At 47.2% G+C, this 26,165-nt stretch overlaps 1 protein-coding gene across 10 annotated transcripts in view; it reads left to right on the forward strand.

The window, feature by feature from the left end:
* SGMS1 (sphingomyelin synthase 1) overlaps positions 1 to 26,165 on the forward strand; it is a 266,257-nt gene that overhangs the window by 148,703 nt on the left and 91,389 nt on the right. For 6 of the 10 annotated variants that reach the window (XM_028104479.2, XM_028104476.2, XM_028104481.2 and 3 more), the window contains 2 exons: positions 5,020 to 5,669; positions 7,275 to 7,355. The gene's annotated coding sequence lies outside the window, so the exon portion shown is untranslated. Of the gene's footprint in view, positions 1 to 5,019; positions 5,670 to 7,274; positions 7,356 to 19,844; positions 20,007 to 26,165 lie in introns of those variants that run through there. The other 4 variants (XM_028104478.2, XM_028104480.2, XM_028104477.2 and 1 more) reach the window with 3 other exon arrangements.

A 26,165-nucleotide genomic window follows, 5' to 3' on the forward strand; every position in this document is an offset into this window, starting at 1 on the left:
TCCACGCAGGCTCCGCCAGCCTGAAGATAACCACACCACTGACATGCCCATGCTGTCGTGTGAAAGCAGTGTGGCCACGGTGCCACGGAATGTTCCACCATGTACGCTTGGGCGCTACGGTAGCAAAGATTCCTTGTGCCCATTTTATGTATTTGGAAAGGAGATCGTGTTTCTAGATCCAACGTGGAGAAGAAAGTAGAGGAATGACCTTGTCCTTTAGATGCCTCTTGAGAGTGAGCGAGAAGAGCATTCTCGAATGACTCACTGTGCTGAGCTGTGTCATGTGTGTTCTCGCGTGCCTTTGGGTCAGGGTTTCCTGTTCTGTAAGATAAATATTTCCTTTTTGCACAAAGATCTTGCTACCCATTTGGGCTCTAAGACCTAACTTGTGTCAGGTCTCGGGAGGATGGTGAGTGGGCTGACGCCCTTGTTTTTCGCTGGCCTGGGACCCGCGGGCGGACCCGTGGGGGTTAGCCTTCCAGAGGTTTATTAGAAGAGTGGGGCCCAGAGGGTTTTCTGGACTTTCTCCCGCTCCTCATGGGCAGGGAGCAGCCTGGACTGCTCCCGTCTACAGGCAGGCTGGCCCTGGAAAGGGAGGGCCTCAGGAGAGTCTGGGCCAAACCCACCACTCCCCTCGCGCAGGGAAGGCTCCAGACAGAAAGCTGAGGCCACAGGGTGTGGGGGGCCCCCCGCCAGCGCTCTGTAGAGCGGGGTGGGCGCGTGAGTAACCTGTGTTCTTAGCAAGTCCGCCTTCGATTTCTCCTCTGCCACACGAGGATGTCCGCTTCAGGGAGTCTGGGCCCATGAAGCATTGAGGGAAGAGCCCCGTGGTGCTGAACAGTGTGGCTGCGGTGTTAGTTTGACTGCGTCAGGGCCCCCCATGCATGAGGAACACGGCTGCCTGAGGTCCTGTCCTGATCAGACCTGGAGAGCCTGAGGTACGTGCTGAGGACAGAAGCCTGCCCTCTGCACAGGAGAAAAGAAGCCTTTCTTCCTCCTTGCTTTGTCGTACACATGTGCTTATTCTTGGTACTGAGGAAGAGATGAGGAAGGAGAATGTGGAGTGAAGGACCGCTTTTTTTTTTTTTTTTAATTGCTTTTAGGCTGTGGAATGGGTCCCACGACAGGAGTCCTGGAGGGGTGTGACCCGGGGACGGAGGTCCAACCCCTCTGTTTTGGTAACTCCCACTGCTGGTGTCAGGGCGCTATCCGTACACACAAAAGCAAGTTGCTATTTACATTAAACACAGGAGTTTCTAGGAGAAGAGAGAACTCCAGTCTACATTCTTAACAGCCCACCAAAACATGCTGTCTGCAGTGTTTGCTTGTTCAGATGAGGTTCCTTCTGCCAGAGATACGAGGAAGCGTGACTTGTTTATGCCCAGACAGGCTCTGTGTATCCAGCTCCTACCACAGGACCTTGGCACAGGAGGTAACCCCAAAGCATCTGTGGAATGGAGCAATGGGTTTAGGAGCACGTCTGTATGAAGCAACGGGATGGACATCCTTGCACAAGTGTTTGTTCTGGGCCTCTTGATTTGCTCCCCTGGTTAACATTTATTTAAAAAAAAAGAAAAAGTGGATCATTCCTTAAAAAAAGGCAGTCTATTTTAGGGCCATCTCCATTTACTCAGAAAATGCTATGCATTGCTTTTGAAAACAAATTGAACTTTTATTTATTTATTATTTTAAAAAAGATTTTATTTATTTTTTGACTGAGAGTGACATAGTGAGAGAGGGAACACAAGCAGGGGGAGTGGGAGAGGGAGAAGCAGGCTTCCCGCGGAGCAGGGAGCCTGATGCGGGGCCCGATCCCAGGACCCCGGGATCATGACCCGAGCCGAAGGCAGACGCTTAACGACTGAGCCACCCAGGCGCCTCTCGAATTGAAATTTTAATGTGACTCTTTCCTTAGTGTCATTTTTTTCTCTTGCTCCAGAGCTTGATTTTTACAAGTAGGAGCTTTATAATGTGGAAATTTCGTTCCCATTTTTGTCCTTGCAGAATATCTGATACCACTAATTTCATTAGTTCTGGCTTGAAGCTAAAGTTGGGCAGACTAGGGGCGCCTGGGTGGCTCAGTCGTTAGGCGTCTGCCTTCGGCTCAGGTCATGATCCCGGGGTCCTGGGATCGAACCCCGCATCGGGCTCCCTGCTCCGCGGGGAGTCTGCTTCTCCCTCTCCCACTCCCCCTGCTTGTGTTCCCTCTCTTGCTGTGTCTCTCTCTGTAAAATAAAATAATAAATAAATAAATAAATAAATAAATAAATTAATTAATTAATTAAAATAAATAAAATAAAAGAGGTGTGTCCTCTTCTCTTCTGCTGTAGAAACGCAAGGGAAAGGTGGCAGGAGGCTCTGCCTTGGTGAGCAGCCCCCAGGCTGTCGGGGCCCTGCCTGGATGGCTGGTATTTTGAGTGTGTGACCCATTCCCTAGCTGGTGTTTCTAGGTCATAATGTGCTCTCTATAAAGGGCCTGAGTGGGGTCTTTCCAGCTTTTGTGTTTCTGTGGCCCGTGGTGTGTTTACGCGAGTGTGGACCTCCCAAGTGAGTTCCCTTTCCCAGTGTTGTCCTTTTAGGGGCTTTTGCTGTGACTGTGCTTTAGATTTTAATTTAGAATCGTTAGTGGCTTTGGTCCTTTCACTCCTTGGCCCCGTTAACTGATCTTCAGTATCATTATGTCTTCGGTCGTCTTTGGGCTGTCTCTTGCCTTTCTCCGGCCTGCTCCTCGTCTGTGTCTTACTTAGTCTCCAAGTACGACTCTTCCTCCTCAGTAGGAGATAGTGCGGTGTCGTGGCTAAGAACCAGGAGCGAAGCCAGCCTGGGTTTGAATCCCATCCCTGCCGTTTATTAGCCGAGCAGTCTCCAGTGCATGATTCCGTTTTGTTTCTTTGTGACAAGTATTAACATTTCTGAGTTTTCCACTGGCCAGCAAACCTCTGATCGTGGCTGCTGCCCTCACTTTGCTCCCAAGATGGATATGCATGGATCACAGGAGCACTTTGTGCCTCATTGTGAAATGAAACGTTTCTTTAAGCGTTTTTCTGGCCTCCTAGTAAAGTGGTGGGAACCTATTTGAGCTTACGAGAACACCTCCCTTTTTCGGTGACATTGCCCAGGCCCCTGCTTTGCCTCCTCAGGATGAGGATCGCGTGCGTCTTTTGTTTGCCATGAGCTTTACGAAACTGTTTGCAGGCGTGTTGTCTTTCAGCCTGATCACGACACTGGGCTGTGGGACTGCTAGGAGTCCCGTTCTCTCGGTGAAGAAACCCCTAGGCTGGCGGAATTAAACACCATGCTCGAGGCCTTCCGGGCAGACGGGGAGCGTTGTTCTGTGCGACTGCAGAGCATGTGCTCTTAATGACCGTGGGGCACTGTCTCTCGTTGAGGAGGCTCAGACCCCTCGAAGTACACTAGCTCCTTGGGAGACAAGAGTCTAATTGTCCGAAATGACACAGCGTAGGGCACGAGAGCCTTTCTCCGCTTCCACAGCCTTCGTGCAAGTGCCGTCCGCGGACGTCTTGGCACCCACATGCTCTCAGTTTGCCTGCCCGCCAGACCCTTCCTCTTCGGGGAGCAGGCGTGGCCTTGCCCTAGAGGACACAGTGTCCATTCCGAACAGGAGTGTGGAGGTGCCGGGTGGCTCTGTCAGTTAAGCGACTGACTCTTGGTTTGGCTCAGGTCATGGGCTCAGGTCACGAGTTGGAGCCCCGGGGTCAGGTTCCCCGGTCAGCGGGGAGTCCCGCTTGGGACTTTCTCTCCCTCTCCCTCTGCTCGTGTGTGCCCTCTCTCTCTCAATTGAATAAATACATCTTAAAAAAACAAAACAGCGCAGAGTGTGTTCCTTTCGGGCAGGTTTTTGTGTGACTCTTGTGGAATGTTAACATTGTATAAGCAGCATGATCAAGAAGTTCTGGGCTGTTAGCAGTCTCAGCCAGGACTTCCACATGCAGATCCTTCTCTTTAAGCGCATCAGCTAAGTTCATTGCTTGTGTTCTGGTGATGTTACCACCACACTGCATTCTTGTAAATGCACTTCACACCCACCACCGTATAACCCCTTCCCCGCCCCCAGCATTTGGCACAGTGCCTGCTGCCAGGTGGATAGTTCATTCATGCCACTTGTTAAAGTCGTTTATTCTTTTGAATAGCCATAATGGTGGCAAATTACCAACTTTGAGGAGGAACTTGATTCTGCGAACCTATTAAAATATTTTCCACTAAAGCAAAGAACTTGGGTCTTGTTAAAAAGATCAGGACTGGGGCTCTTGGGTGGCTCAGTTGGTTAGGCGACTGCCTTTGGCTGAGGTCACGATCCCAGAGTTCTGGGATCGAGTCCCACATCGGGCTACTGGCTCAGTGGGGAGCCTGCTTTCCCCTCTGACCCTCTCTCCTCTCATGCTGTTTCTCACTCTTTCTCTCTCTCTCACTCTCTCTCAAATAAATAAATAAATAAAATCTTAAAAAAAAAAAGATCAGGACTAAGCCATAATGAAACAGATTTTTCTCGTGGGCATTGGGTTTTGAAGGCAAAAGAGTGGTCAGCCTGTTTTGAGCAGTCAGCATCATCGGAGTGAGTCCCAAAGAAGATGATGTAGGAGGGGGCAAGGAGCACTTTTATTCAGATAGAAAGTTCTGTTTAAAAGTTGCTGTTGCTGGGGCACCTGGGTGGCTCAGTCGGTTAAGTGTCTGCCTTCGGCTCAGGTCATGATCTCAGGGTCCTGGGATCGAGCCCCAAGTTGGGCTCCTTGCTCCTCAGGGAGCCTGCTTCTCCCTCTGCCTTTGCCTCTGTCTCTCCCCCTGCTTGTGCTCTCTCTCTCTCTCTCTCTCTCTCAAATGAATAAATGAAATCTATAAAAAAAATAAGAGTTGCTGTTGCCTTTCTTGTGGGTCTTTTTTTTTTTTTTTTCTTGAAAGCCTCGCTGACAATTCTGTGCTCTTGTTGATGAGGCTGGGATGTGAATCTAGCCGTGGTGATAGGCTGTCTGCTATTCTCAGTGTGGCTGTTCTTCCCCACAGATGCCCGCTGAGTACTTGGCATTGCACACCAGAAGAATTAGCCCTGATGGAAATGATTCATTCCCTCTTTCAAGAATTAATCATCAACAAAGGAAACACAGAGCTGCTGTCCAGAATGGTCACAAGTGCACAGTTAGAGGTTTCTGCGTGCACGTTAGTAAAGGTCATCCGCCAGGACAGGCGTTTTTATTGGACACTCTGCTCAGAACAACTTGGGAAAGTTTGATGTTCTCGTCAGAAGTCTGATTTGACCTCTCCCCAATGTTCACATAGGGAAAGAGGCTGAATTCAGTGGACTGTAGACCAGAATTGCAGTTGTGGCCACGAATTTAACGGACTCCCATACTTGCATTAGTAGACCCAGCAATGGCCGTTATGTCTTGCAGACGTGTTCTGTGGTGGGCACTGTGTGTGTGTTCTCTCTAATCTGCATAACTTCTCTCCACACTGCGTGTCACTGTCCTTCTCTTCCAGGCCTGGAAACTGAGTTTTGGAAGGATTCAGTAACGGACAAACACCACTCCGCGGGTCCATAGCAGAGGTGTAGTTCAAGCCTGTCTGTCCAGCCCGAGTCAAACCTCCTCCACTGTTCATGGTTTTTTGAAAGTCTTCCACGCCAAGTGACCAGCCTAGAGGGCTCTTGCTAGCCGGTGAGCACAGGGCTCCTTCCTCTCGGTGTTGGGTATGATCTCTTAAGTCCCTGACTTGAGTCCTTCCCTGCTAACTCTTATTGATGTTGGTAAGTTCTTTCCTTGTTAGTAGGAGGCTTTCTGGATTTATGTGCATTTGTTCCATTCTCTCCTTTCTCTGTGGCCCCCTGACTCTCACCCCCACCCCACACACATGCACACACGCACCCTACAGGTTTGGAAAACCTGAGGCTTCCGTCTATTCTATAACTGAGGTGACAGTGTCTCTTTTTATAATTAATGTGATTCTCCTCTCTCGGGATGACAACACTGAGGCTTCGGGTGAGGAAGAGTAGCAGGTGCCTATCTTGTAAGTCTGATCCACTTGGAGCCATATATTCTTCCCATAAAATGAGTAATAGTTGCATTGTATCTGGTGGAAGTGGGGTGTTTTCATTTGGGGTTCTTCTGTGAAATGAAAGAAAGCAGAACTTCTTGTCCCTAGGTTGTGGACCCTAAAATGTTATGAAATTGAAAAACCCAAGTAAAGCATGGTTCAGAATGCCTTGCTCTGGGAACAAGGAAGGCCCTTTGCTGGGCATATAACATTACTCTGTGAATTATGAATCTCCAATATTCAGACTGGATATGTGGACAAGTTAGCAAGTCTGATCGTTGAGCATGGGTGTCCCTGGTTCTGGGATAATACCCTTGTTGGGTCAAAGCATGCTTGACTCGGCAGATTTTATCTTTCATCTTATTTAATCCTCTGAACCACACAGTATAGTGGGGAGCATCCGATCCTCTTTCAGAAAAGTAGAAATTGAGGCTGGGAAGAGACGAATGGACTTTGCCAAGGTTGCATGGCTAGTGAGTGGTAGGACTTTGAACCAAGGTTTTGCCTGTGTGGTGTCCTTCTGTTGATGTTGGTGGTTTGGGTTCCCTAATGATTGATCTTTCCTGTTCTGTAAGTTTTAAACAACATGGGAAATAGAGCAAGGATCAAATGGGAACCAACATGGATGGTCAGTTAATTATTGGTAAAGCAGGACTGGAGACCTCACAACCATGTCTGAAACTAAAATGTGTGTTTGACTCCAGCAGCCTCCTAGATCTCCAGTATCAGCCGGGCTTTTGGAGAGCTGGAGGGAGCCCCAGGCTGCGCCGCTCAGTGCTCGGCATGGCTGAGCCCTTAGTTAGTGCTTCTTCACACACTGCCAGGCAAATCTGTCACTCACCTTCCAGAAGAGTTTAAGGAGGGGCTGGGGCAGGGAGAGAGAAAACTGGCTTAGTCTGATACTGCTTCCTCTCAGGAAACAGACTAAAATCTCTTCCCAAAAGCATAAGGCAGGGCATTGTGTGTGTGTGGGGGGGGGGCAGGGAAGGGGGGAGGAGGAGGCTCTCCACCCCAAATCCCAGCTGTTGAAATACCGCTTTTGAAATCTTTTTCTCTCTTAGGGTGTTCTCTGCTGTTACTCTGTCCTTCCTTTTTGGTTTTGAAGAGAAAGGAAGGGATGACTATTTTTCTCTCTGTTTTGGTTTGAAGAAAGGAAAAGACGAATGTAGAAATCCAGAAATGGTCTTTCTGAGCCCTGTGACTAATCGGACTCCTTCTCCTCGTGGCAGGTGATGGAAATGTGCTGGAGCAATGGGAGAAGCTGGTAACTTCTAGGAAGCCAAGATGACAAGAATTGTTTTAAATAATCAGTAAGTGAGATTTTGTTAGTCCTTTGGAACTCTTTCAATTACCAGTGAACACTCTCTGAGAAACCATGGTAAATGAGTAGCTCAGTCAAACAGCTTAAAAGTCTGACGGAGAAAATGTTTAAAAAATAAATATTCCAACACTTCAAAAAATTGTTGCTAACATTTGCGCAATTACCTCTGTAGGCGTGTCCTTTTTAGTTGGGTGTAGCAGTTGGGCAGACAGAGCAAAAGTATTTAATGGATTAAAGGAGGATTCCTTTTAACTTTGGAATAGCCCTTCTCAAATACAGACATTCCTGTTCCCACTGGTTCAGTGAGCACCACGGCTTACTGACCTTGGGTGCACACGTTTTGGGAAGTCCCTGTGAGTACACTGGGTGAATATGAATAAAATTGAGCTCTCTGTCTGCTCCCTCCCCAATCCCTCTTTGAGTATCTACCTTGTCTTTTACACTTCGGAAGCCACTACTGGTTGCTGATGATCCGACAGTTAAATGTGGTTGCTTCTCGTTTCATTATGATGGTGACAATGTTAGGGCGTGAGGTTGCCGAATGAAAAGATTGTATATTTCTGAGTCAGACATTCCCCAACCTGACTCTTGCCTTTGTGCTTTTTTAAATTTTTTTTCCTATTTTATTTATTTATTTATTTATTTATTTATTTATTTATTTATTTGATGTAGGCCTTTGTGCTTTTATAGTAGTTATTCAGCCCCTCAACCTCTGTATAGTGGACTCGATCATCCCTCTCATGAGAGGAAAGACTGTGGGTAGTACTCTGTGCTCTGACTGGTGCCTTATGGGGCCACAATAGAAGTATGGCTGGCCCTTCAGCAGCCCGGGTTTGAACACCCAGGTCCACTTGTACGTGGATTTTTTTATTTTTACGGTACTTTAAATGGATTTTCTCTTCCTTGGGATTTCCTCTGTAACATTTTCTCCAGCTTACCTTGTTGTAAAAATACAGTATGTAATACGTAGAGGCATACGATATCTGTGTTCATCGACTCTTGATGTCATCAGTAGGCGATCAGTAGTTAAGTTTCTGGAGAGTCCAGAGTTACATGCGGATTTTTGACTGCGTGGGAGGTGGGTGCCCCCAACCCAGTGTGGCTTGTGGGTCACCTGTCGTTGCTTTCCTTCCTTTTATTTATATCATGATGTACAGTTTACAAGCCCATATTTGACTCTGACTGACCAGCTCCACCTCCTTAGCTTCTGTCGGGCCATGGGGGTCACTGTTGTGGGCAATGATGTGCAGACAAAGGTTAAGAGTTGGCCGGCTGGGGAGGGGGGGGCAGGAGGGAGGACCAGAGGGAGGATGGAGAGGGATGGGAGGGGAAACGGGAGGGAGGTTGGGGGCAGGGGGGAGGAGGGACGAAAGGGGGTGTGGAAGGAGAACTGGAGGGAGGACAGACGGAGGACTGTAGTGCTTGCTGATTTCCGTGGTGTAAATGCTCCCTGCGCGGCTCATTTCCCCTCCCAGCAAGGTCAGTGCAAGCTGAGCTGAGGAGCGCTGGGCAGGCGCACCCTTTAATACCAGACACACGCACGCACACGCACGCGCGCGCACACGCACACACACACACACACACACACACACACGTGCGCACGCGGTAGGGAGTGCAAGGAACACCAAGAGCCTAAACCGTAGTAACACAGGTAGTGGTGAGTTCGCCTTTTATTACCTTTGTTTTTAGTCTCATTGACTTCAGTCGTACGTTTCTGTAACGTCACTTTGAACGATGGCTGTGTGGAACGGGCTTGCCGGAAACCCCGAGAGTCTGAGGGTCAGGCCCAGGGCTGGTAGGACAGCCCTGCTGTAGGTTCCCTGTGGCGAAGGCATCTCTGAGCATCTCTTCCATTATCTGTCTTGGCCCTGGGGGTGTGAGTTTGGTTGCATTGGTCCAAGCAAGGTCTGCTTTTGAATCTGTGCTCCGTAGCTCATGTTGCCATGCTCACCTGGCTTCTGGAACAGAGGAGAGGCCCTGAGGCCAGTTTCCAGCATCCACCTCTTTTCTTAGGCGTGTTAACCCGGCTCTGTGGCTGCCACGGTCCCCCTGGCCTCACGCCCTTCCGAGTTTCTGCTGTCGCTTCGCTGTGCTCCCTGAACCTGAGTCGTCCGGTAGGGACACTCCGGGGACCACGCACCGTGGCGTGTAGCTTTGCTTTTGTTTGGAAATTAAGTTTTAATGAACGTGACTTGTTTCTAGAGAGAGAGAGGGAGAGAAACAAAACAGGACAATACCTGGGCAGTTCCAAGTTCACGCTGGCTTGATGAAAATCCTGGGGAGTGGAATGGAGGGCAGAATGGACGCTGGGTCAGATGGCCCAGTGTTTCCTCTGCGTGCTGGCTTGCCCTTTCCAAGGGAACAATTGGAGCCTGAAATTGCTAAGTGACAGCTAAGATTGTGGGGGTTGTTTTTATTTTAAATCTCATCCACCTCGCTCTCAAAACACATTCTTTATTGAACCTAAAAAAAAAAAAAACGCCTTGGATATTTCAAAACATTCGTTGATGTTGATTCCCTGAAGCAGACTTACATAATCTTAAGACATTTATTTCCTCCTAAAACAATAGATATTTATAGTTCCTACGGAGTCAAGGACAGACTTGGATTATTGCAAAAGCAGTTCTTGTCCCTTTCACGCTGAAACGGATGGATGGAAATCTGAGACACTTACCTCTGGATTAAGAAATATTGACCCGTGTCTCAATCAAGATAAATAAGGGTGTCTTTGGTCACAGTGAAAGCAGACTTGGGAGAAATAAGCAACAGAACAACCTCACCACACATAAAATATTCTGATTTATGATTTCTCTCCCCAGGAGGCCCCTGCTGCTGTTTCCGGACATCCCCAGTGTAGACGAGTGTTTGATCAGAAAGCTGTCAGGTGTCTGGTCCTCAGACGTGCAAATGTTAGAGCCATGGATGGCGTGCCATCAGCACACTCAGGAGTGTGAGTCGTGGGTTACGAGGGTAAATTCCAGTGCAAATAAGACAGGCTCATTCCACATCAGGAACTGATCAGGTCCGAACATAGAAAGCCGTGATTTCAAAACAGATGTGGTTGATGTCATAAGAGATATAGTAAGTATTCTGGAAACCACCAGGAGAGAGAAATTACCTGTGTGGCAGGAGTGGTGAGGTCAAAGAGACTTTCAGGAGCAGATGATGTTTGTAGTGGGTATTTAATAATTAATGCCTTTTAATTAAAATACCTATTTTAAAAGTTATAAAAGTCATCCATGCGAATTGGAAAGAACTTTAAAAATGTAAATTCATCAACATTTTCACTACCTAGAGATACCATTATTAACCTTGTTTGGCGTTTGTTTGTTTGTTTGTTTGTTTTGTATTTTGCCATACTCTTTCTAAGCCTGAATGAGATATGTACTTTTTTCTTCCTAAAATGGATTATTTGTTATAAATATTGTTTTGATACCTAATTTGGTTGACAGTATACTGAAACCATGCCACATTAATGAATACACAGCGACATCCCATTTGTTACTGTTACACAGCATTTCACGTGTTCCGTGGTCTGTAATGTATTGAACCAGGTCCCCAGAGTGGGCATTTTGGTTGTGCTCAACTTCTCCTTCCAGAAAGCACACTATGGTGAACCTCTTTGTGCATGCATTGTGGTGCACCTCCCCAGTTCTGTGGGCAGGATCTTTGAGCAGAGTTGGGGCAGTGCTGAGGGCACATTCTAGCTAGAAGAAAGAGTGTGAGCAAAGAGGCAGAGGTGGGAAAGGAAGATGTCAGTCTGGGGAAAGGGTGAATTGTAGTTGAGCAGAATGCTAAGAAAGGAGAAGTAGCACTGATTGGGGCTGTCGGTGGAAGATGGGGCTCTCCCATGCCAAGCCCTTTACTCATTCTCACTTGGGAGGCAGACGGGGATCTGTAGCCTAGTTCAAATGAAGAGTCTGAGTATCTTCAGTTTTCCTTAAGTTCCCTCGTCTGGGGAAGAAGTAATTAATTAATTGTTATAGATAATAGATAATTAGGTATTAGTTATAGATAATAGATAATTAATAGTTCTGCTTTCCAGAATGCCTTGAGAGCCTTAAGAAACCAACAGACTGGGGAGTGAATAATTAATGGAAGTCAGGAAGAGAGTATCTATGAATAGAAAAGACTGTAAGATTAGAGGAGACTGTGGTTTTGAAAAGTAAAGGAAACATCATTAATTTATATATTTCATACACTTATAAACAAACTGTGAATAAAATGTAAAGACAGTTTGGGAAAGATATGGATTAGGAGACAAGTATCATAATTTAATAATAATACTGTCTTCTATTTCCTAGAGCTTTGATGTGCTCGTATGTTTTAAATGCATTGTTTTACCTAATTTCTCAAAAACTTCCTCAGGAAGAGTGCAGGATTATCTCTATTTTGCAGGTGAAACGGAGGCCTCCCAGGCTGGCTTTGGGGAGGCGACACCGGACTTGGAGTTGGAGTTCAGGGGCTGCTAGGGCCTTGGGCAGGTCTGGGGACTTCGCTGGGAGGGTCGTGAGGCCATCGTAAGACCTGGAAGGTGATGCGGAGGAACTGCTTTCTGTCCTAGGATGGCTTCTTTCATCTTCACTGCAGGGAAGAAAACACTTCCTCAGCCATTTTCTCTTCCCTTTGTGGTAGATCACACTGTTGTCAAAACAGTGTCAAAACACTGTTCCTTCCTACCCGCCCTCCATCTCACTTTCCCACCCCAGTGAGGGTTGGCCCCAGGGGCTTTCTTGGCCATAGGACTTAACTTTGGCCAAAACAGTGTGAACGGTGACGACACATGCCATTTCCCAGCAGAAGCTTTACATCAGGCCTTGGTCCGCCTTGTCTCTCTTGTCCCTGCCATGAGACCGCATGTCCCAGTCAGGGGAGCTCCTTCTCTGGTCCCCGTGAGGAATACATGCAGGCCAGCCACAGCTCACCTCCAAGGAACCAAACAGGAACCAGGAATAGTAAGTCCTTTCTCTGTTGTTGGCCTCCAAAATGTTGGTTGTCTTCGATACCGCAGCACCCCAGGATCATGACCTGAGCCCAAGGCAGATGCTTAACCAGCTGAGCCACCCACATGTCCCACTTCGTTTTGTTTCTTTTTTTTTTAAGATTTTATTTATTTATTTGAGAGAGAGAGAATGAGAGATAGACAGCACGAGAGGGAAGAGGGTCAGAGGGAGAAGCAGACTCCCCGCCGAGCAGGGAGCCCGACACGGGACTCGATCCCGGGACTCCAGGATCATGACCCGAGCCGAAGGCAGTCGCTTAACCAACTGAGCCACCCAGGCACCCCTCATTTTATTTCTTCAAACACTCGTAGCATATGTCCCATGTCAAGGTCTGGATGTCTAGAGGTTTCAAATAATCCAAGCCCTGGCTCCAGGCTCAGGACTCTTCGAGCTCGGCGTGCCTGAGCACCGTGTATCCAGCAGCTATGGAACGGGGCACACGGTTGGGACACACAGACCAGTGTCACATGGTCACGGGTGGGCTGTGCTCCGGGAGGTGAGCCCCCTCTGTCGTGTGCCGTCCTTATGATGCCCTTGGAGTGGCATTGCCCTGCGTCACTCAAGCTCATCTCCCCGCCTCCTCGGCTCGTGTTTACTGCACTGTCTAGTTTGTGCTAAGTGTTAGATTTTCTTATTCCCGTCTCGTAGCGAAACAATTTGTACCAACTCATCCACTAGATTAGTGCATATGTCTTTTCTTTTGACATGTGTCGTAAACTGTTCAACTTCACAGATGACGTATCTAAAATTTTTCCCTCGCAGAATAAATTGCCTAACATGTTATTACAACAAAATTAAACTCTTTGTAAATTCTTGACTGTTTTCATTGATCCCACCCCCCCTCCAAGTTATTGGTTCTTTTTTCCATGATGTATGAAGTGGAGGTCATTGTTGTCAGAGTGCTCCTTTGCATTTTCCCTTTATGGTGTCTGATGTGAGAAGGCTCTGTGTGGGCTCAATAATTTACCGTACGCCAATCTGGAATAATTTGGAGTTGACCTGTCATATTTCAGATCCGGTGTCTAATAAGCCGACAGGTGTTCAGGGGCTCTGACTGGATTTCGTGTTTCCTAGTGACTCATCCTGGCTTTGGACCATGGCGTGGAACCAAAAGCTCGGAGAGTTGACTAGTCTGACGAGTAGTTTCTGGGCTAAGGCAGTGCACGATTTAGCTACTCAGTCATTCAGTGATTTTCTGTCTTGCTACTTTTGACCACCTCTCCACTTTGATTTCAAAAGGCACATGGCTCATTTACTATTCAAGTCCAAGGGGACCAAGGGCTTTCACCCTTTTCTGTCCAACAAGGACAGAAAGAAAGGGGTACAGCCCCAGACAGGAAAGAACAGTCAGGGAACTGCCCTGGCGTATCGGTAGGGTCTGCTCTTAAGGTTGGGTGGCGGGTTCATGATTGTTGATATTAATATTATTTTTCCTGACAGATACATTAAATATATTCTCTTGTATGTATTAAATACTATATAACCAAAAAGGCTTTTTTGGAAGTGTAAAACACTGTTAAAAGCATCCATTGTGTTTATATTGGCAGAAGTGAGTCACAACAGTTATTTTTCCAACTTTAGTTTTCTTTTAAAACCTTAGATGGGCGTTTTAATAAATAGTGCCCTCTTTTTTCAACAGGGCACAATAATTTTATTTTGAAGACACTATTTATTGACCTTTGATTTTCAGAGGTTCTTCAGGTAAATATAGGCATCAGTACAGTTTAGGGCTCAGACAGAGAAGTAGTTTCTCTTGTTCTACCACGGAGAAGTATCCTCTGTTAGGAAGGATATAGAGGGGGTGCCTGGGTGGCGCAGTCGGTTAAACGTCTGCCTTCGGCTCAGGTCATGATCTCCGGGTCCTGGGATCGAGTCCTGCGTCAGGCTCCCTGCTCAGCCCCTCCCCCTGCTCATGCTCTTTCTGTCTCACATAAATAAATAAAATCTTAAAAAAAAAAAAAAGGAAGGCTATAGAAAGTTAATGTCTGGTTATTGACAGTGACTGGCCAGTAGTCCCTTCCCTTTTTTGCAGGAAAATCTCAGTGTTTACTTACACAGAGTCTGAAACACTAGCCCTGTCCTCTGAGCTGTAAGCCCATGCCTGCCTGGTAGTTGTGGGGACCAGGCATAATAGCCCAGCTTTGGGATCAAACGTACATGGCTTTGAAGCTGGCTCTACGCGTCTTAGCAGTTGACCTTCTGCTCAGAACCTTCTTGACTCCCAGTTAACAGTGGGCTCGGTACAGCTGTTAACACCCACCTTGCTGTGTTGTGTACACATGAAATGGGAAATAATGTGTGTGCAACAGAAGGCACAGTCGTGACTAGATCCTCAGTAAATGAATTAAATTGAGCATGTCTTTTGCTCGTTCTAGGTGGAATTTCCAGTACATTTTCCTATAGGAGCAATGTTAAGAATGAGGTTTGAGTAGAGTATTAGAAAAACTATTAACCTTATACTTGAGATCAATCATAAGTTAAATAGGCTTTGAAAAGCTGGCCAGAGAAGCCAGTGTCTATGTTTTGTCTCTCGTGAAATGCATTTCAAGTGCTGCGTGAGAGTTCATTGACTTCAGACTTTAGAAGTGAACTTTTAGAATGTAATTTATTACCAGGCTGAGGGCTGTTTAGATAACCTTTTGCTCGGACATAAAATGGAATTTCTTGACAGGCAGTCATGTTTTTCAGGCAAATGAGCCCTCCTTTCTACTTTGGGGAAGTAAACTCACCTTCTGGAGACCTTACTGCTCTTCCCACCAATCCAATTAGGTAGTTCGAGTGTAGACTGGCCAAACAGGAGACCTTGACCACTGGGTGGGCGCATGGCCCCATGGGACCAGGGTGAGTTTTCCCTGAGACTCTATACAATTACAACTGTGGAATAGTCCCTCTTGGTGGCAGAGCTGGGAGTTCAGTGAAAGAAGACAGATTTCAGGAAGGGAGAATGGAACCAATCTATAGAAGCAGAGGTGCCATCTGGTCCTGGTGGGGTTCATGTTGAGTTGGTCCTAAAACCCAGCTGCCTCTATGGCTTTTCCTGTTGCTGGGTTACGTAGAGTCAACACATTCCACTTTGCTCTTATTTATCTATTTTTTAATTTTTAAAAATTTATATATTTTCAAGTTTAAATTCAGTTGCTTAACATATAATGTATTAATTGGTTTCAGGGGTAGAGGCTAGTGATTCATGAGTCTTACATAATTCCCAGTGCTCAGTCCATCACGTGCCCACCTTGCTTTTACTGGGGATGCTTCAAGTGTCACTTCTGTTACCCGCAAGCTAGAGAATGGTGACTAATTCATCTGTTTTGACTTGGCATATATAAGAAGTTGTGTCTTTGTAATGGCAATTATAATAAATATAATTACATAGTAGGGCAGCTGGTTTATGACATAGCTTTTTGAGAACAATGGTAGTGTTTTTTCCTACCTTATAAAAGCAGAAACCTATTAGCACTAATCAAAGGATAGTAGTAACTCTGTGTGTGTGTGTGTGTGTGTGTGTGTGTGTGTGTGTGTGTGAGAGAGAGAGAGAGAGAGAGAGAGAGAAAGAATGACTCTTAGAACACACTGATGGTCACCAGAGGGGAGGTGGGGGATGGGGGAACAGGTGATGGAGGAAGGGGAAGGAGGGCACTTGTCTTGATGAGCACTGGGTGATTAATATTAAAACTTAAAAAAAGAGAGAGAATGACTCTTGATAGGAGTGTGCTCGAAGGCAAACATCTTACAATGTTTGATTTTAAACCATATAAACAAATACATAAGATGGTGCTCGTAGTTACAAGTTGCCTTGAAGAACTGCCTTGTGCTACCGTTGACAGTGAGGGGCACTAGAAGGTAAACAGTAGATGTTCGTGGTTCTCCTATGTACGTCGAGGGAGATCTTTAAGGAGGAATTGGTACTTTGACAAGGTTGCCAAATGTGTGTTTATGTGTGCCTTACTAGAAGGGGGAAGATAAAATGCCTCTGTTTTCTTCAGTGGGTTAGTGTTGGAGGAACTGAGAATTTATGTGATGACACTCTTTTGTAAACCCTACTTCCCTGTAGGAAGTATCTGATTTGCTCTCTCAGTAGTCGCATTCTGTAATGTTGGAACATGTCAGAGAGAGCAAAGAAACACATCTGCCGCTTGAGTTCTGCGTGCCAACTGGTTTGAACAGCTATAATATTTGCTTCTTCTTGATGTGTCAGCAGTCAGAAGGAAAGTTTTCCTTTCTCCTTTGTGGCTGTTATCGAACCAAAGCATCAGTTATATCAACATGACCGTGTATTCAGAATTGGCTGTGTCCTGGGAGTGGGGAGCAGATACAAAGCCTTTGAGACACAATCTCTTCCTCAGATGGACTTTTATCATCTGGCCAGAGAAGAGGGTTGGCGGGGGGATCTCAAATCGAAGGAAGATGCTAAGGTTGTGTCAGTTTTGAGAGGGAGGTATGAAGAATAAGGTCTGTAGGCATTTGGAGGAAAGGAGAGCTCTCCAAGGCTTTTGGCCAGTGGGGGGCGAGGGGGGAATGTTCCAGGAAAAGGGAGGGTCTGGAAGGTCACTACTAGTGTGAAGAGTGAGAGACGGTCTACAGCCAAGGGGTGTGATGTGGGCCTCCATGTGGAGGTGGTACTGCGCCCCCTGCTTTAGGGAACAAGTAGACCAGTTGCCTTATTTGATGGAGCGTTTTTAAGGTGGACAGTGGGGGTTGGAAAGGTGGAGGCCAGTGTCTGAATGACTGAACATCATGGCATTGGGCCCATGGGCTAATTGTCACCTTTTGTGAACTATACACCCATAGTCTCTACTACTGATACTTTTGTACTGTAGGCAAAAAAGACATCCTAGAAACAGTGCATTTTAGCAACACTGGCAACTGTGTCTTTACTTTGGAAGCATAATAAGGATTATTGTAAACATCTTTCAACTGCTTTGAGTTAATGATCGCAGGTAGACATGTATGAAGCCCTCCTTCCTGGCCAGAGCACCCATTCTGTGAATTTTAAGCTTGACTGGGTCCTATGCAATAGAAACAAAGTAAATCATCTCTCTCTTTTCTGGATGGCTACCTTGCCCTTTCTCTTTCACGGGATCTCGTATCTCGCTGCATCTGCGTACGCCTGCCCACGCAGACAATTGCATTTTTCAGGCTGCAGGTGTTAAGTTTCCTGAGTTGCCTGCATACATACCAGTTTTATATGTACAACCTTCCCATATAAAAGAGCTGCTATTCTTGGTGTTAACAGCCAACATAGTGTCAGTTTGGCCAGTATAACTGGTTATAATAATTTTGTAAATAGAAGGTCACTGTGCTTAAAAATACATATTAATTTGCATGAATGTTTGAGGAAAGTTGCCTATAAAGCATATGTTTTCCTTTTGATCTCTACTATAAAACCACAGCTGTTTAATTGATAGAGGGAAGGTTTATGACATGGTGGCTGGGTTTTCATGTTTATCCTGTAATGGTGATGATGCCTTGGGAGCACAGAGGGAGGGGACCTGGCAGCTGGAAGAGCAGTCGGGGGACACTCAGCCTTGGTGACCTGGCATGGGGGAATGAATGTCTGAACCAGGAGTGGGAAGAATGGTACAGAAATGGGGGACACAGTAGGAGGCTGTCCTCATACCTGTTGATAGTGGATGAGAAAGAGAGAGAGAGAGAGCGAGCACTCAGATGACTCTAGAATTTAACTTAAAGTTTCTAGGATGAGATTACCTTTATGTGAAAGTCAAAGAGAGATTTTTCAGCTCCATCAACTAGACTATGGGCCATTTTATGCCTGTTGCTAAGGATAAATAGGAGGTTATAGGCTTACCTTTTGCCTGCCCTTTTTGACCATAAGTTGGTCTTTCGGGCGGAAGAACTCATGGAGCCCTTCAGAGAGATGAAGTGGTTGACTTAGTGCCGCGCTCCTGGTCACTTGTGGGCACAGCTGGGATTAGGGCTGGAGCTCTGGACCCCTGGTGCAGTGCTCTTTCCACTCTTCCATGCTGGTTTGGAGAAAATCCCATTTTAGAAGGGGTCTTTGATCTCACTTTATTTTTTTTTTAAAGATTTTATTTATTTATTTGAGAGAGAGAGAATGAGAGATAGACAGCACGAGAGGGAAGAGGGTCAGAGGGAGAAGCAGACTCCCTGCTAAGCAAGGAGCCCAATGTGGGCCTCGACCCCAGGACTCCAGGATCATGACCCGAGCCGAAGGCAGTCGCTTAACCAACTGAGCCACCCAGGCGCCCTGATCTCACTTTAGATCTGATCTTTGGCTAATGAGTACTTTAAAGAATTTTTGGCCGATAGAATGAATGATTGGTTTTAAGAAAATATGAGGAAGTTAAATTCGGGAGATTGTCTCCAAAGCCAAGAAGGTTTAATTTGTAACTTTAAAAAAAAAAAAAATTCTTCCTCTGCTAAAACTCTCTATCCCCACTAGCCATCAACTCATTTCTTAACTAGCGGTTAAGAACCTAGTGGTTCTAGAGTCTTATGTGATTTGCCAATTCCCAGTTACCTAAAGTTTCCTTTAAATATTTTTATTCCATAATGTTTAGGGCACAGTAACCCAGATGGAATGAGTATTTGTAAAATCACTTACTTTTTTAAAAGTTGGTTTACTGTGGCATGAATGAAATCATTTCAATTTTAAGCCTTTTTTTTTTTTTGGTAGTAAAATTCCTATTGTTAAGAATACCAAATCCACGAATCCTAAACCAAAAAATTATTATTTTACCACTTAAATAAAGGACTCAGACCACACAACACTAAGGTACTATTCCAGCTCTAAACTTATTTGGATATTTTAACACTGAAAAGAATTTTTTTTTAAAATGATAGCCTAGTTTGTCCCTAGTTTTGGAGATTGATTTAGAACTTGGACAAGACAGCATTGAGTGTCCGCTGTATGGCAAGCACTGTGCCCAGTGCTTTGCGCTATTATATGTATTATATGCTGTCCCACAGACTGTCAGGTGGGCATTTTATCAAACCCCCCTCATTGCAGATAATTAACTTGCCCAAGGTCATTCGGTGTCAGAGGTCGGATCTGAATCTGCCTTGATGCCAGCCAGATCCCATGCTCAGGACATCCAGAATCAATGCCTAACTCAGGAGCTTTTTCTTAAAGCAACAGAAATTAACCTACATCCAGGGAGCCAGTATGTCATGACAAGCTTAATTCTTGTTTTGAAAGAGTTTTTGAAGAGCCATCTACCATTTTCTTGGAAGTTGCTAAAGGCTGAAGTTGGGAAAAAAACCCAAACAACTTCTTTTTTAAAGGCTGATATAAATCAAGGCAGGAAAGTTCCGCCTTAGCCCACAGTGAACACGCTTATTGGTTAGGATCGCACGGGCTGACTCATTTCTTTTTCGCTGTGTTAGAGGGCCACACCCTGCATTCCGAAAAACCCTGTGCTGCCCGGCCACGCCCGCGGCCTCCCGGCCGGAGCCTCCGGGGTCGGAGCCGGCGCGCCTGCTGCCCGCCCGGCTCCCGCGCGGCTGTGAGTGTCGGCGCAAGTCCGCCGGCCAGGCCGCGGGAGAGGCGCGGGCGCGGGGCCGGGAACCGGGCGCCCCTCGCCGCACCTCCGGCCGGAGCCACGCGCTCACTCGGCGCCCCGGGAACTTCGCCGCCACTGCCTCGGGGGAGGAGAGACGTAAGTGTGCGCGCTCTGGGCCGGGTGGCCGGCCGGGGCGCCCTCGGGGGTGCGCGCTGCAGCCCCGCGCTGGCCGGCCTGTCTGCCTTGCAGAGCTGTCCCGGGAACGCGGGTCCCCGCCCCACAGCCGGGCCACGCCGCCCTGTCGCCGAGCGCGCTCGGCGTGCCCTTGCTGAAACGGTGGCTGTGGGTGTCGGGGGGCGGGGGGTGGCTGCAGCCGCGAAGGCCCCGAATGTGGTGGGGGTGCTTTGGAGAACCAAGGAGCAGGGGGTGGTTTCGCTCTGGGGTTACCGGACAGGCCCAGTGGAGGCTTTCGAGGGAGTGGGATTGCATTTACAGTTAGGTTACTAAGTTTTTGGGGAAGTCCTCTCTCAGATTCCAGTCCCTGTGCGGGGGGTGGGGGGGGGTAGTGGGGTGGGGAGGAGGTCCTTGAGCTAACTCCTTGGGCTGGCGGGGAGCTGCTGTGAGTGAGATCCGTGCTGGGGCCAGAAGGAGCCACGTGCGCCTCGTGTTTTGGAATGAGCATGTTTACTCCACAGCTATGCTTTCTATTTCGTGTGGCCAGTAATTGGCTCCAGTGGAATTTGTGGAAATAAATACCCTGATAAGAATGCGTGGTACTTGCTCCCCCTTCCCCGTTTGTGTTTGCTCTGTGTCCTTGTGAAGTTACACCCAAGAGAAGGGCAAGAATCGGGAGACCTGAGCTCCAGTTCCATTCCATTCTTAATCCAGTTGCCTTACCACTTTAAAATTGACATAGAAATAATGTCGTGGACCTTCTTTAAAAAATCTTCCCATGTAAGAAGCTACTCAGCAAGTGCATAGAGATTTGTATGGTGTATTTTTGGGGAGGGGGGAGAGGACTGGGCGGTGTAGGGACCGGAGAAGCAGAATCTTGTGATTATTCTGTTTGACAGAATAATCAGGGACAGACACAGTGTAACAGACATGTATCACCATCAGAAATACTGGCTGTACTGGAAAGGCAGGCTGAGGACATGCTGGTAGCATAAAGGATGACAGGAAAATTGTAAATTGCATTATGAAGTAGTACCATTAATTACGAAGTTATGAATGGTATCATTATACTTCATTTATGAAGATAGAGACTAATGCAGACTCTAACAGAAAGAGTAAAGTTCTTTGCAGCTGACTTTATCAGTCTATGAAGGAAACTTCTCTAGAAAGAAATCCCTTCTAAATGTGCTAAGTAAAGTATCGGGTAGAATTTTTAATGTGTTACACTTTGAGCTCCTAGTAGCACTCTTTCCAAGTTCATAGGCTTGATCAGCTCAGCTGCTTTGAGTTTGCCTCAAGCGCCTCTGTGTGAGATGGGGATCCCAGTTCTTTTGAGAAACAGCCTGTGATGTTGAAGTCCGCTGGGGTACTTGGAAAAGCGCCCCCTCAGATGGTGAGAGGGGGAAGATACTTCGTTAAATCTCTAAGATGTCTAAAACCTAAAGGGATGATTAAATTTAGATTTTTGATTTGAGTTTTACCTAGTCTTGTGACAGAGCCGAACATTTAAGGACCTGCTTGTTATCAGGCATCAAGATGCTTTGCACCCACTACCTCGTTTAATTTGTACAATGATGCTGAGAGATAGCGGTGTTACTGTCTTTGTTTTATAGTTGAAGCAGCAGCTTTGGCAAGGTTATATAATTACACTGGAAGGTAGCATTTAAGATTTGTAATTTTTCCCATGCGGCTCCCGTTGCTTCTAACGTAGCATTAATCTTTCTGCGCAAGATAATCCAGAGGAGTTTCTTCGTTCAAAGCAGATTTTTCTGGTGAGATTTTAAAAGCTCTTCGTTGCCCCCGTGCCAAAATATCAAAGTTCAAGGAATGGTGCATTTACTCTGGGAGCTCCTGGTTTTCAAATATTAACTAAGCAAGCCCTGTTCTTGACGAGCCTGTTAACACACATGGTGGCCTCACCATTACAGACTTGGGCCGACTTTGTTCTCCTTTATTCCCCCTGAAGCCCTTTTAGTTCTGGACTTGCATATCCTTCATGCCCCTCACGGCACCAGGTGCAACCCAGGCAGTAAGCAGCCGGGGCCGCAGCCGTCCAGGGTCACTGTCTGTGAGTGCACACCGGCAGTATTTTCTGTGCTACCCAAAATGCTTTTAAGTTGTTTTTCGGCACTTAGGTTAGTGTTGAACCTGTTTGCTAAGGTTCAACCATTGCTAAGAATGGTGAGGTCACGAACGGCACACTCTGTGAGTGCTGGAACTCTTCTTGTTAGTGTGTCTCGCCAGGGGCAGCCGCTACGGCGAGGGTCCATCTGCTGGGCCGGCTTCTGAGAAAGAGAACAGTGTCACTTGTCTTAGAAGGCCGTGAGCTACGGCATCTATGCCAGAACCCAGAGCCAGGTGTCGTTCCCACCCCCACCTCATCACTGTCGCCATCTATTTGACATAGAACACCCATCCACCTTGTAAAGCAAGCTAAGGATGCCGTGGCCTCCTCAGATCTCTCAGAGTCCTAGCTGCGTTAAGTGACTTGAGTTCTTGAGGATGTTGAAAGCGCATGCTGGTGTGATGATAAAACCACTTGGGGGTAATCTTGTGAAAATCATGGAGAGGAGGAAGTATGCCAGGCAGCTTGATTTTTCAAAACTGGGGACATGGTAAATTCTGGAAACTTGGTGTTCAGGGCTTATGTTGGTATCTAGCAGAATTGTAAATGACATTTTTGAAAAGGTGGGTAGGGACGGATTTAGAAGGAGGGGTGATGACCCGTGTCCAGCATCACTCACTCCTCTCCATCTGGCCTTATTTCTTTTTTGGTAGTTACTGGACAGGTACATCAACTTTGTCATGCATGCCGACAGGCCTGCTTCAGCCGGACATTTAACAAAGTGCTACATGTTCTTTACTCGAGGTGGACACGTGTAGGTTGGACAGCAGTAGAGATAAGTGGGTTTGTGTTTTGCTGTCCCCAGGAGGGATGGCCAGTAGGGTGATGTCAGACCGAGCTAGGTGCCAACAGTGGGGGCAGTTGATACAGCTGGAGGAAAAGGTCTTTCACTAGTAGAGGTGGACTGTTCAGCACCAGGGAGGCGACAGCCCCTCAGTTCTCTGGGGCACTGGACGTAATGGTTAAGAACAGGGACTCTGGGGGCTCCTGGGTGGCTCAGGCGGTTAAGTGCATCTTGGGCTCAGGTCATGGTCTCGGTGCTCAGTGGGGAGTCTGCTTGTCCCTCAGCCCCTCCTCCCATTCCTGCTCTCTCTCTCTCAAATAAATAAAATCTTAAAAAAAAAAAAAACAGGGACTGTGGCCTGACCTCGGGCAGGTTATTTGAGGGCTCTGTGTCTCCAGTCTCTTCATTCATAAAGTGTGGATAATACTACCTCCTTCATAGGGTTGTTGATGTTGAAGGATTAAATTAGATTGATAATCCGTGTGACGTGCTTAAACAACCAAGCCCGGTGGTAAATTGTGCGTGTTGGATGTGGGGCTTCTGTTGTTGCTCGCGCTTGTACAGCTTGGGACAATGCTGTGTACACTTCTCGGTTCGTGTGTCGGGGTGGGCCCAGAGTGGGGTACTCAGGTTGGGGCGACGGTCTAGAAACTCTGAACAGAGGTTGACAATGCTGGGGATGTCCAGCCTAGTGTGACAGCTGGGGGATGGTACTTGCCTCCTGTCCAGTGGGGTAGAGCTCGTCACATTCTCAGTCCGGCACATTTTTTCTGGTCTAACAAGTGCTTTCCAACTTCAGGGGCAGTAGCTTGGTGTCCTAGAAGTCCCCATCAAACAAGGATTTAGAGGAGCTCTTTCTTGGTATGGGTATAATCTTGAACCAGGGATGTGATCTTCGGCACTTAGCTAAACTCAGTGGTTCTCACGGGGTGCCGGGGGCGGGTGGTGAGGCCAGGGGTGCCGCCAGCCTGCCGCTGTGCGTAGGACAGGCCCCTCAACTCGGAATTGTCCCATCCACATGTCAGTGGCGTTGAGGTTGAGGAACCTCATTCATGGGTTTCTGTGTGTGAAATGTGAATACCCCTCTCTGCATTAGCAATATCCCAGAGTCGCTTTAGGAGTAGGTTTATGAAAGGGCCTTCGAGAATTAATGTGTTCTGGAGTGTGCAGATGCGCGCAGCGTATATGTTTCATTGGCAGCAGCCCAGGAAGATGGCATTTGCCCCGTTCCCTGGAGGAAGAGAGCGCGGTGCTTCGAGAGAGTTAGATAAGCCTGTGCTTGCATCTCAGCTGTACTGATTTAACCTGCTTTGTGATTTGGGACGAGTTTCTGTATCTGGGAGAACCCAGTCCCTGTTTCATAAGAGTTGCAGGAATCAACAGGGCGCCTTTGGAAAGCTCTCGGCGCAGTTCTTAGGCACAGGAGTGAGCCATTGTTTTTCACATTCCCTTTTGGGTTTTCTGGTAGTGGGGTTAGCCCCTACTTGTTAAAACGGACGACTTGGAAAGAGGATGAATAAAGAAAGTGGATTTCTAATAGTTAAAAGATAAAAACCAGAAGTTCGGAGAGGTTCTGTCTTTGGCAGTGTTCGCTTCAGCCCTGCGGGGAAGGAGCTAGAGTCCTCTACCTCACGTGGGGCTGGAACTAGCCAAGAGGATCGGTTCTGTGTTTGTGAATTGCTCCACCATAAAAACTTGGAACGTTGCTCTTAAGCAGTGCAGTTAACTCCATTTCTTCATCCTCCTCTTGATATGATTGATGGTTTCTTAATATATTGTCCAGTGCCTTAAGATACAAGCCACACACCCAGCCCCGTGTACGCACATGTGTTGCCTTTGCAGTCTTACTGACTTCCTGTCCCCACTCAGCCTCTCCACCAAAGATGAAGCAGCCCTGTCACGTGATCGCTCTTCCTGCCACCCCCACGGGTGGGCCAGCCATGGAACTGGGAGTCTGGAGGCCATCCACAAGTCCCACTGTTCTCCTGCCGTCATGGCAGCCTGTGGCACATCCATGAGATCAGCTGAGAGAGTTCATGCATTTGACCGCAGGGTGATTTTTGAGATGAGCCTTGGGTGGAAAGATCGCCACCTCGCCCACTGTGGGCACAGTGCACCTGCCGTCTCCTTTGTAAGGGAGAGCTTTCTGCAGCCCTGTTTGTCTTCGGTGCAGCCGTGGAAAGCTCCCTGGCTTAGAAAGAGGCTCTTCATCAGGTTGGAGGATTGAAGTTAGTTTGTGAATTTTTAAAGAAATTTCATTTTCTCACTCCGGGTCCCTGCTGCATTTGGACGGACTTGTTGAAATCTTGCACACGGGACGTGAGCCCTCACGTGGGGTAGGTGTCAGTGTACCCCCTCCGGCAGCTTGCCTCTCTCTGGGTATCTGGAAAGCTGTCCTGCTGGAGCAGTGCAGAGACCACACACTGCCCCCGCCCCAGTAGACCACTGTAGCCACAGTCTAGGTGTACTCAGAATGACTTGGGCATCAAAACCCACTTCTGAGAACTTTGTCACACAGACCAACCCTTCATGTAGTGCTTGGAGGCCTTCCTGAAGCCAACCTTCAGGCTTACTTTAACCCTCCCGATTGTACAGAAATAGAAGGCAATGTTCTAGACTCTCCTGGTCTCACGCTGCCCCAGAGTCGCTGGGTTTAAAGCAGGACTGACAGACACTCGGTGGTTCTAACAGAGAATCCTGAACTGGGTACACAGAGTTGCAGAGCTCTGTGGGCTCAGAAGGCAAGAGGTTGATATTCGAGCCAAGTCAGATGTCAGGTTACTAGTAGACAAAAGAGATGATAGACAAATTACAATTTAGGTGGTCCCAGTGAGCATAGTTCTTGAAGCCTGATTAGGTGATTTCTCCCCTCTGGGCTCAGCCCTATCACTTTGCTTTCCCAGATGTGGATGAGGCTAGAAATTCCACTTGCTGCTACCTGGGTGTTGAAGGTGCTTGAAGGCTGAGTGTGTATTTGCAAGGCCCCTGGGCATATAGCCAGTGGAGTTCTGCACCGTTTGCTACCAGAATCCCAAGTTCTAGACTTGTGCTGAGCCAACAGATGTTAAGATAGATTTCTTTGCATTTTGAAAGCAGAGTCTCGCCAAAAGGCCCAAACGCATTTTAGACACAGAAGGAACAAAGAGATTTAAAATGTCACAATAGAATGGGACAGTATACCTCATTACCCTTGTCTGTGAGCTTGTGTTTTTAGTTTGAAGAGTTTAAACTT

The sequence above is a fragment of the Eumetopias jubatus genome, unplaced genomic scaffold (genome assembly GCF_037043125.1).
Source record: "Eumetopias jubatus isolate StellerSeaLion01/CBP00866 unplaced genomic scaffold, mEumJub1_p1.0 scaffold_17, whole genome shotgun sequence".
NCBI classification, from domain to species: Eukaryota; Metazoa; Chordata; class Mammalia; order Carnivora; family Otariidae; genus Eumetopias; species Eumetopias jubatus.